The sequence below is a fragment of the Molossus molossus genome, unplaced genomic scaffold (assembly GCF_014108415.1).
Source record: "Molossus molossus isolate mMolMol1 unplaced genomic scaffold, mMolMol1.p scaffold_m16_p_3, whole genome shotgun sequence".
NCBI lineage: Eukaryota > Metazoa > Chordata > Mammalia > Chiroptera > Molossidae > Molossus > Molossus molossus.
Window position 1 is genome coordinate 128,110,130 of NW_023425366.1, and position 12,665 is coordinate 128,122,794.

The following is a 12,665-nucleotide window of genomic DNA, read 5'->3' on the forward strand; positions in this document are numbered from 1 at the left end:
TTTATGCTGGTATCATGCTATTTTGATTACTATGGCCTTGTGGAATAGTTTGATTTCAGGTAGCATGATTCCTCCAACTTCATTCTTCTTTCTGAAGGTTTTGGTGGCTATTCAGTCTTTTGTGGTTCCAGATAAATTTTTGGAATATTTGTTCTAGTTCTGTGAAATACGTCATTGGTATCTTGATAGGAATTGTATTGAATCTATAGATTGCTTTGGGTGGTACAGATATTTTAATGATGTTAACTCTTCATATCCATGAATATGGCATATGCTTCCCCTTATTTCTATCTTCTTCAATTTCTTTCTTCAGTGTGTTATAATTTTCCAAGTACAGGTCTTTTACATCCTTGATTACATTTATTTCTAGGTGTGTTTTTTTTTAAGCAAATATAAATGAGATTGTTTTCTTAGTTTCCCTTTCTGATAGTTCATTGCTGGTGTATAAAATGCAACTGATTTTTGGATATTGATTTTTTATTCTGCTACTTTACTGAATTCATTCATCAATTTTAATAGTTTTCTGGTGGTTCTCTATATATAGTGTCATGTCATCTGCAAAATAATGACAGTTTTACTTTTACTTTTCAATTTGGATGCTTTTTATTTCTTCTTCTTGTCTGATTGCTATGTCTAGCACTTCCAGTACTACATTGAATAGGAGTGATTAAGGCAGCTATTCCTGTCTTGTTTCCAATCTGAAGGAAAACATTTATAGCTTTTGCTCATTGATTATGATGTTGGCTGTTGTTTGTCATATATGGCCTTTATTATGTTGAGGTATGTTTCCACTATTCCCACTTTACTGGAGTTTTCATCATAAATGGGTGCTGGATTTTGTCAAATGTTCTTTTCTGCATCTATTGATATGATCATGTGGTTTTTTTTAATCCTTCATTTTGTGTATGTTGTGTATCAAGTTTATTGATTTGCAAATGCTACACCAACATTGCATCCCCAAAATGAATCCCATTTGATCATAATGTATAACCCTTTTAATATATTGCTGGATCTAGTTTGCTAACATTTTGTCGAGGATTTTAGCATTTACATTTATCAGGGATATTGGACTATAATTTTCTTTTTTTATAGTATCTTTATCTGGTTTGGGAATTAGGATAATGCTGGCCTTGTAAAATGAGCTTAGGAGTCTTTCCTCCTCTTGAATTTTTTTAAATAGTTCAAGAAGGATTGGTGTTCATTCTTCTTTGAATGTTTGGCAAAATTCACCTGTGAAGTCATCAGGAAAAGAGATTTAATAGGTTAGTATTTCAACTTTATTTATTACTGACCCATCTTCACAAATGCTGGTCATATTTGTATACTATCTGGGAAGAAAGAAAAAAAAAGCCTATCTGGTTTCTGAGTTTGAATAACAGGAGGTATCCATATTACTAAATCTCTCCAAATGCTGCCACCTGCCCAAAACAGCTACATTGGGATCTTCTTTTATTTGTTAAGAAAGGAAACAAAAAATATTATTAGAGAAATACTAAAGACACACTAACATCCAACTGGGACTCTCTCCTGGATGGGAGGATGGAAGGAAATCAAGAGTAATAGTCGTCTAGATGAGTATGTGGTGTGCTTTAGTGCCCTGTCCGTGCACTGCATCTAAACATGCCCTCTGGGCCCCACACTCTGGGAAGACAGCACCACACTAGACTCTGAACTCCTTCACTAGACCTGGGCTCTGAGAGCAGATGCTGCTTGCCATTGTGTCACCCAACACCAAGCTCAGAGCCTGACATCTCCTAAGAGCTCAATAAATAGTGGTTGAGTGAGTGAGTGATTGTGTGAACAAATGAGTCAATGAAAAATTGAAGGAGATCACCCTTTACCCCCACTCATGTCCAGTAGGTGTTTAACAATGATAAACATCAGGGGCTAGATCAGTGTCAGGTACTTGTACTGTCTTATTTAGTCCTCCCAACAACCTGTGTAGGTCTGGTAACTCATTATGATCAAGGACAGTGAGACTCAGGGTGATCAAGATACACGCCCCAAGACACACTGCTGTTGAATGGTGTATAGGCCAACCTAACTACAAATCATACTGGTGATAAAAGGATAATGCAGGATGCAGTTCAACCTGTGACCGTGAACTTCTGCTTAAGGAAGCTCGGGTCCTACTATGATGATTTTGCCTGGGAGCTGCTGAGTGGCAAGTCATTTTTAGGTGACCTGTGGAGAGCAAAGCCTGTCACAGGAGAATGTCCCTCCCTACATAATAATTCAAAAGTAGTGAGGAAAAAATATTATTCACTTTAAAGGTTGACATATTTGGGGAACTGGACATGCTTGTCTATTATTAGTCCTTTGACAGGCTCCATCCCTCCCAGGGAGGCTTCAGAAAACATCCCAGGAGACACTGCTGAAGTTGCTTTCCTTTGAACCATGGGCTGGAAGCTTGCAGCCCACATCCTGCTTTTTGAACGAAGTGCTTGGATGACTTTGGTCTGTAATAACAAACAGTTGTCACATCCCCAGGCCTGAACCTGGGGATGCGAGGGCTGGTGGCTCCCAGTGAACCGCTCTGTTCCTAGAGGGCCACCACCATCTGAACAGGAGGAACACTGTTCCCATTTGACCCAGATCCCTGTAGGGCAGGGGTCTCAAACTGGTAGCTCTTGAATACATTTTTAGCCAGCCTGGTGAATTTTTTTAATTGGATAGAAATTTAAATATCCAGATTCTGACTTCTGGGGGTGGGGGGGGATGGCTACATGGAGTCTGCCTTCCTCCACTTACTCATTTGTTCATTCATTCAGCAATGAATGTATTGAGTGCCTATTATATGCTGTTCCACACATTGTTAAATAAAACAGAAAAAGCTCCTGCCTTCATGGAGCTTACAGTGAAATGGAGAGATGGATAATAAATCAATAAACTAAATATCTATTCTAGGTGGTGTAGAGAGTCATGCTGTAAAGAAAAATAAAGTGTGGTAAAGAAATGAAGGCTGACAATTCCAGGGACATCTTTTACAAGGGGACATCTGAGAAAAGATCTGAACGAAGTGAGGGGTTAAGCCAGGGGGCTATCTGAGGTCAGAGTGTGCCAAAGGGAATGGCAAATGCAAAGGACCTGGAGAAGAAATGAGCTTGACATGTTGAAGAAGAAGCAAGGAGGTCCCTGCAGCTGGAGTGGAGAGAGAGGAGAGAGCAGGTACCAGGTGAGGTCAGTAAGGTAGCAGGGCCTTGTAGACGGAGCAAGGAGTTTGGATTTCACTCCAGTGAATGGGAAGCCATTCGAAGGTTGAGAGCAGAGGAATAGCCTGATATGACTTATGTTTTCTTTAAAAATTAACCTAGATACTGTGTGGAAAATTGATTGAAGTGGAAACAGAGTAGGAGCAAGGAGAGCAGCTGAGGTCATCTGAGCAGATGAGGCTAGAGGTGACAACATGGCCTACAGCCACATGCAGCTAAAGGGCGGTGACTCCCCAGAGGTTGGGCACAGGCACTCCAGGTTGCCAGAGCCCCTGCGTGGTCCACTCAGCTTATAGAGGAATGAGGCAACGAGGACTCCGGATGTTCTGCCTGGGAACGGAGTCTAAGGTCTCTCGAGCCCAGGCTTCAGACTTGCTGTCTATATTAGGTTCCTGTGGCTGCCATAACAAATTGTCACAAAACTAGGTGCCTAAAAATTAAAAATTTATTATAATTCTGTAGGCCAGAAGGCTGAAATCAAGGTGTCTGAAGGGCTCTATTCCCTCTGGGGCTTTAGAGAAGTTCTGTTGGCTGTCAGCATTCCTTGGCTTTCTTGGCTCGTTGCCAGCCTCTGCCTCCACCTTCACCACGTCTCTGTGCGTGTCTTTCTTCTCCTCTTCTGTCTGTCTAATCTCCTCTGTGCATCTCTTACAAGGACACTGGTTATTAGATTTGGCTCACCCAGATAATCTAGAATGATTTCTTCATCTCAGAATCCTTCATATATTGCATCGACAAAGACCTTTTTTTCCAAAAAACATAGCATTCACAGGTTACAGGAATTAGAACATGGCCAAAGTCAACCCACTACATGCATAACCATGGGCAAGCCCCTTGCTTCCTCTGTGTCTCACTTCCTCCTCTGTAACTCAGGGGCAGAGATGTAGTAGTTTGCCTCCCAAGTCTCAGTCCAAGGCTGCACTCCCCAGTACTGTAACCAGGAGGCACACGTGGCCACTGAGCACTTGGAATGGAGCTAGTCTGAACTGAGATGCAATTGTAAGTATAAAATACACCCCAAATATCAACTACTTGACAGGAAAAAGAATGTAAAATATCTCATAAATATTTTTTTTATTTTCATTGTATGTTGAACTTATAATATTTTGGATATATTGAGCTAAATCAAAGTTTTCTCTAAAGTTAATTTCACCTGTTTTTTTGTGGGGTTTTTTTGTTTTCTGTTTTGTTTTTCTTATTTTTTAAAATTTGGTTACTAGAAAATGTAAAATTATATGTGGTTCACATGAGTTTTCTTTGGATATCTCTGTGCTAAAGAACTAATTTTAGCCCTGGCCGGTTTGGCTCAGCGGTTGGAGCATCGGCCTGCGGACCAGAGAGTCCCAAGTTTGGTTCCCGCTAAGGGCAGGTTCCAAAAAAAAAAAAAAAAAAAGAATTGATTTTAAATAATTTAATTAATTAACTTTTAAAAACTAAATAATATAAATAAAAGCTCATCTCTATTCTATGTGGCATCAGCCATGGAGTCTTAACTGGGGGCTTAAGGATCTGCTTTCAAGATACTCACTTACATGGCTGATAAATTAGTGCTGGCTGCCAGTTGAGGGCTCACCCAGGGCTTTTAGCCAGAGCCTTGGTTCCTCTTTATATGGGCCTCTCCACTGACATCTTGAACTTTCTCACAGCATGGTGGTTAAATTCCAGAAGTGAATGCCCCAAGAGATAAGAAGTGGAAGATGAAGTTCCTTAAAACCTGACCTAGAAATTGACATGGTGTCATTTCTAACATATGCTAAAGGTCAAGCAGTCTCAAGGGGAGACCCCATGTCTCAATGAAAAGAGTGTCAGAGAATTTGGGGACACACGGGAGTTTATTTATTAAGTATTTATTAAAATTTTTAAATGTCGTAATTCTCATCTCACATGTGAGAAAACAGAAATTTGGGAAAGTTAAGCAATTTTCAAAGTCATTCTAGAATTTTACTAATAATAATTATATGCATAGCCCATGGACACAAACAATAGTGTGGGGAAGGCCTGAGGAGGGGTGGGGGCTTGGTGGAGGGGGGCAAAGAAGAAGAATGGGAGAAGAATGGGAAAACAATTTTTTTAAAAAGAAAGAAAGAAAAAACCTAATATTAAGAAAAGTATGGCCCATTCAAAGGACAAAAATAACCAGCAGACAGACACTGTCCCAGTGAAACACCACATAGAGAGCCTACTAGACAAAGATTTTAAAACAACTGTCTTAGCCCTGGCCAGTTTAGCTCAGCAGTTAGAGCATCAGCCTGTGGTTCAGAGAGACCCGGGTTTGGTTCCCACTAAGGGCATGTATCTTGGTTGCAGTTTGTCCCCGGCCCTGGTTGGGTCGTGTGGGTGGCAGCCACTCAATGTGTCCCTTTCACATTGATGTTTCTCTCTCTCTTTTCCTCTCTCTCCCTCCCACTCTATCTGAACAAAAAAAAGAAAAAAGAAAAAACAAAAGTCCTTGAGTGAGGATAAAAAACAAAAACAAAAAAACTGTCTTAGACATGGCCAAAAACTAAAGGAATACATAGAGAAAGTCAAGAAAATGGTGGCTGAACAAAATGCAAATGTCAAGAAAGGGAGAGAAAACCTAAAAAGAAACCAGAAACAAATTCTAGAGCTGAAAAGTACAATTGAAAAGTTCCCTAGAGGGATATTCAAAGGCAGATTTGAGCATATAGATGAAAGAATCAGTGGACCTAAAGCTAGGACAATTGAAATTACAGAGAACAGAAAGAAAAAGGATAGAAGAAAAGTGAACAGAGCCTAAGGGGCCTGTGGGATACCATCAAGTAAATCAACATATGCATAATGGGAGTCCAAGAAGAGGAAGAGGTACAAAAAGGGCAGAAAGATTATTTGAAGAATTAACACCAAAAACTACTCTAATTTGATGATAGACATGAATAGAAACATCCATGAAGCTCAAATGATTCTAAGTAGGATAAACTCAAAGAGATTCACACTGAGACAGATTATAATCACACTGTCAAAAGACTGACAAAGAGCCCGGCCAGTGAGGCTCAGTGGTTGAGCATTGACCCATGTACCAAGAGGTTGCCAGTTCAATTCTCAATCAGGGCACATGCCCAGGTCGTGGGCCCAATCCCCAGTAGGGGGGCATGCAAGAGGCAGCCAATCTATGTTCTCTCTTATGGATGTTTCTATGTCTTTCTCCCTCTTCCTTTCTCTCTCTCTCTAAAATCAATAAAGAAAAAAATATTTTTAAAAAGGAAAACATTGGGAAAAAAAAGAAGACTGACAAAGAGAGAATCTTGAAAGCAGCAAGAGAGAAATGACTCCTCACATACAAGGGACCCCCATAAGATTATAAGCAGATTTCTCATCAGAAACATTGGAGGCCAGAAGGCAGTGGACTGATATATTTGAAGTGCTTAAAGAAAACAAAAATCAAGACCTCTATACCCAGCAAAACTGTCCTTTATATTGTGAGGGAGAAATTAAGACATTTCTAGATAAAAGCTTAGGAACTCTTTTACCACTAGAACTTCCCTGCAAGAAATGCTAAAGGGAGTCTTGCAGGTTGAAATGAAAGGACACTAGACAGTAACTCAAAGCCATATGAAGAAATGAAGATCTCAGTGAAGGTAAAAATATGTGCAATTATAAAAGCTAGTGTTATCATAGAAATGGTTAGTAACGCCCGCCCCTTTTTGTTTCCTACATGATTTAAGAGACTAATACATTTTTTTTAATCCTCACCTGAGGATATGTTTTTATTGATTTTAGAGAGAGAGGAAGGGAGAGAGAGTAAAACATCAATAAATCGCCTCCCATACACATCCTGACAGAGGATCAAACTTGCTATCTGGGTATCTGCTCTAAACAGAAATCAAACCTGCAGTCTTTTCTTGTATGAGATGCCACTCCAACCAACTGAGTCACCCAGCCAGGGCCTTATACACTTTTTATGAGGTCAGCATCATCCTAATTCCAAAACCAGATAAAGACACTACAAAGAAAGAATAATTACAGGTCAATATCTCTGATGAACATATGTGCTAAAATCCTCAACAAAATATTACCAAAAAGGGTCCAGCAATACATTAAAAAGATCATACATTGTGACCAAATTGGATTTATTCCAGGGATGCAAGGCTGGTACAGTATCTACAAATCAATAAATGTGATACATCACATTAACAAAATGAAGGATAAAAATCACATGATCATATCAATAGATGCAGGAAAAGCTTTTGACAAAATCCAGCACCCATTTTTGATAAAAACTCTCAGCAAAGTGGGAATAGAGGGATCATACCTCAAAATAACAAAAGTCATATATGACAAACCGAAAGCCAACATCATACTTAATGGGCAAAAACTAAAAGCGTTTCCCTTAACAACCGGAGCAACACAGGAATGTCTATGTTCACCACTGCTATTCAACTTAATACTGAAAGTCCTAGCCACAGGGATAAGACAAGAAGAAAAAAATAGCCCTGGCCAGTTTGGCTAAGCAATTACAGCATCAGACCATGGACTGGAGAGTCCCGGGTTTGGTTCCCGCTGGGGGCATGTACCTCGGTTGCAATTTGTCCCTGGCCCTGCTTGGGTTCGTGTGGGTGGCAATCACTCAATGTGTCTCTCTCACACCGATGTTTCTCTCTCTCTCTTCCCCCTCTCTCCCTTCTGCTCTACCTGAGAATAAATGCAAAAATTTTCTCAGGTGAGGATTAAAAAAAAGAACTAAAAATAAAAGGCATTAAAATTGGAAAGGAGGAAGTAAAACTGTAATTATTCACAGATGACATAATATTGTACAGAGAAAACCCTATAGAATCTACCAAAAAACTACTAGAGTTAATAAATGAATTCGGCAAAGTAGCAAGATAGAAAATTAACATCCAGAAATCGATGGCATTTTTATACACTAATAATGGTAATACCTTTTACCACTGCAATAACAACAACAAAAGACCTAGGAATAAACTTAACCAAGAAGGTAAAAGACCTGTGCTCATAAAACTATAGGACATGGAAAAAAGAAATAGAGGAAGATACAAACAAGTGGCAGCATATTCTGTGTTCATGGACCGGAAGAATTAACATCATTAAAATGTCCCTAATACCCAAAGCAATCTATAGATTCAACATAATCCCTATTAAAATGCCAATTACATATTTCACAGATATAGAACAAATAATCCAAAACTTTATATGGGACCAAAAAAGACCCTGAATAACCACAGCAATCTTGAAAAAGAAGAACAAAGTTGGAGGGATCACAGTACCAGATATCCAGTTATACTACAAAGCCATTGTAATCAAAACAGCCTGGTACTGGCACAAGAACAGGCATATAGATCAATAGAGCAGAACAGAGGACCCAGAAATCAATCCACATCATTATGGTCAATTAATATTTGACGAAGGAGGTAAGAACATACACAGGGGTAAAGACAGTCTCTTCAATAAATGGTGTTGGGAAAATTGGTCAGGGACATGCAAAAAAATGAAACTAGACCACCAACTTACACTATAAACAAGAATAAACTCAAAATGGCCCTAGCCGGTTTTGCTCAATGGTTAGAGCATCGGCCCGTGGACCAGAATCGCAGGTTCAATTCTGCTCAAGGACAGGTACCTCAGTTGCAGTTCAGTCCCCAGCCCTGGTCAGGGTTGTGTAGGAGGCAACCAATTAATGTATCTCTCTCATGTCAATGTTTTTCTCTCTCTCCCTTCCTCCCTCCGTCCCACTCTATCTGAAGATAATGGAAAAATGTCCTCGGGTGAGGATTTAAAAAAAAAAAAACAAAACTCAAAGTGGATAAAAGACTTAGTTATAAGTCATGAAACCATAAATATCTTAGAAGAAAACATAGGCGGCAAAATCTCAGACATCTCACATAGCAGAATTTTCACAGATACATCACCTAGGGCAAGAGAAACAAAGGGAAAAATGAACAAATGGGACTACATAAAAATAAAATGCTTTTGCACAGCAAAAGAAACCATCCTCAAAATTAAAAGGGAACCCATTGTATTGGAGAACATATCTGCCAATGATACATCAGATGAAGTTTTAATTTCTAAAATATATAAAGAACTTATGGAACTCAACAAAAGGAAGACAAACAATCCAACTTAAAAATGGGCAAAGGATCTAAATAGACAATTCTCCAAAGAGGACATACAAATGGCCAAGAGACTTGAAAAAGTGCTCAAAGTCACAAATCATCAGATGCAAATTAAAACTACAGTGAAGTATTACCTCACACCTGCCAGAATGACAACCATCAACAAATCAACAAACAACAAGTGGTGGGGAGAATAGAGAGAGAGGAAAGTACATTTCTGGGGGAATGTAGACTGCTGCAGCCACTATGAAAAACAGTATGGAGTTTCCTCAGAAAATTAAAAATGGAACTGCCATTGGACCCAGTAATCCCACTTCTAAGACTACCCCAAGAATCCTGAAACACAAATCAGAAAGAATATAAGTGCCCCTATGTTCATAGTTAAGATCTGGAAACAGCCCAAATACCCTTCAGTAGATGAGTAGATAAAAAGCTCTGGTACATTTACACAACAGAATACTATGCAGCTGAAACAAACAAACAAACAAAAAAAAAGGATCTCTTACCCTTTGAGACAGCATGGAGGGACCTGGAGAGCATTATACTACACAAAATAAGTCAGTCAGAGAAAGACAAGCATCCCATGATCTCACTTATATCTAATGAACAAAATAAACTGATGAAAAAAAACAGGTCCAGAGGCATGGAGGCATGGCACAGACTGACAGAGCTCAGAGAGAAGGGGGCGGGGGGCACAGGAAGAGATTAACCAAAGAACTTAAATGCATATATGCGTAATCAATGGACACAGACAGTAGAGTGGTGAAGGCCTGGGGTGGGGCGGGAACCCAGTGGAGGTGGTAAATGGGGGACATCTGTAATACTTTCAACAATAAAGATAAATTTAAAAAATTAAATTTAATTTAAAAATAAAAAAAGAATCATCAGCCCAAAAGGTAGTGTTATTGTAACTTTGGTTTTGTACATAATTTAAGAGACTAACGAGTCATAAAAACAGAAACCGAATACATGATGTTTTTGAATACGTAATGTATAGAGATGTCATTCTGTAACATCCGTAACTGAAGGAGGTGGAGACAGAACTGTGTAAGAGCAGTTTGGTGTGTTGTATGTACAAATTCAAACTAGAGTGCTAGGAAGTTAAATGTCATGCCCATGGTAACCACAAAGAAAATAGCTATAGACGATACACAAAAGGAAATGAATAGGGAATTAACATGTTTCGCTACAAAAAATCAGCTACACACAAAAGAAGACAGTAATGCAGGAAATGAGGAAAGAAAGCAAACAGCAAAATGACAGAAGTAAGTCTCTCCATGTCAGTAATTACTTTTAATGTAATTTCTCCACCAAAAGACGGAAAATAGCAGAATGGGTTTGTTTTTTTTAATATGGTCCAGCTATATGCTGTCTACAAGGCAATCAGTTTAGACCCAAAGACACTAATAGGTTGAAAATGAAAGGATGGCGAAAGCAGGATCTTGAAGAGATACTTGTACACGAGTGTTATAGCCACATTTTTCACAGTGGTTAAAATGTGGAAGCAATGCATGTATGCATGACCAATGGACATGGACAACTAAGCCAGGGGCGGGGTGGGGGCGGGGTGGGGAGGGGGGTGCCAATGGGGTAAAAAAAAGGTGAAATATCTGTAACAAAAAAATAAATAAAAAATTTAAAAAAAAATGTGGAAGCAACCCAAGTGCCCATCAACAGATGAATGGATAAGCAAAGTGTGGTATATGAACACAATGGAATGCAATTCATCCTTAAAAGGAAGGAAATTCTTACATATGCCACCACATGGATAAACTTGGAGAACATTATGCTAAGTGGAATAAACCAGTTACAAAAAAGACAAAACTTGTATGCCTGCATTCACATGAGGTATCTAGAGTATTCAAGCTCATAGAGACAGACAGAATAGTGGTTAGGAAGGATGGGGAGTTACTGTTTTATGAGATGCTGAGTTTCAGTTTTGCAAAATCAAACAGATCTGGAGGTAGGTGGTGGCAATAGTTGCACAATGATACAAATTACTTTATGGCACTGAATGCTTAAGGTAGTCGTTTTTTGTTATGTGCATTTTACCATATTAAACATGGGGTGAATGAGCCCTGGCCGGTTTGGCTCCACGATCAGAGCGTCAGCCCACGGACCAAAGAGTCATGGGTTCAATTCCAGTCAAGGGCATGTACCTCAGTTGTGGTTCAGTCCCCGGCCCTGGTCAGAGTCGTACGTGAGGCGACCAATCAATGTATCTCTCTCACATCGATGTTTCTGTCTCTCTCTCTCTCCCTCCCACTCTATCTGAAGATAAATGGAAAAGTATCCTCCGGTGAGGACTTTTTTAAAAAATGGGGTGAATGAATCAATGGGACAGAGTTTCAGTTTGAGAAGATGAGAAAGTTCTGGGGCTGGATGGTGGATGGCTGGATGGCACACAACAGTGCGCACCCTCACTGCCACTGACCTGGACGGTGGTTGCTTTTCAATCCTCACCCCAGGACATTCTTTCTGCATTTATCTTCAGATAGAGCAGGAGGGGAGAGGAAGAAAGAGAGAGAGAGAAACATCAACGTGAGAGAGAGAGACACACATTGAGTGGTTGCCATCCACATCGCCCCAACCAGGGCCTTAGGGACAGGGACAAACTACAACCAAGGTATGTGCCCCCGGCAGGAACTGAACCCAGGACTCTTGGGTCCGCGGGCCAACGCCCCAACTGCTGAGCCAAACGGCCAAGGCGAACTGTACAGTTTAAAATGGAGTGCTTCCCTGGCCAGTTTGGCTCAGCAGTTAGAGCGTCGGTCCGCAGACCAAAGAGTCACAGGTTCAATTCCAGTCAAGGGTACGTACCTCAGTTGCAGTTTGGTCCCTGACCCTGGTCAGGTTGTGGAGGAGGCAACCAATCGATGTGTCTCTCTAACATTGATCTCTCTCTCTCTCTCTATCTCTATATATATATATACACACACACACACACACACACACATATACTGATATATATCTCTCTATATATACACACACACACATACATATACTGATACCCCCAGGTGAGGTTTAAAAATAAATAAAATAAAGGAAAATGGGTGGTTAAAATAGTAAATTTTATGCTTTATATACTTTACCTCAATGAAAAAACACTACTATGGCTCAAACATTACCACTGACAGACCCTGCTGGACCCTCTCCGCACTGGTGTCTCTCCTGCGTGACTCCTGTCATGCACGGAGGAGGAACCTACGTTACAGTGAGGTTGAGTGACTTTTCCGAGGTCCCACGTCAGAGACTGGCAGTGCTATGACCTGCACCCCGTCTCTGAGCCCGGAGCCCTTGCTCTCAAGAGAGCTTTTTTAATGACGTTCCCTGGGAAACATATTCTGGTAAGAATGGGACACTT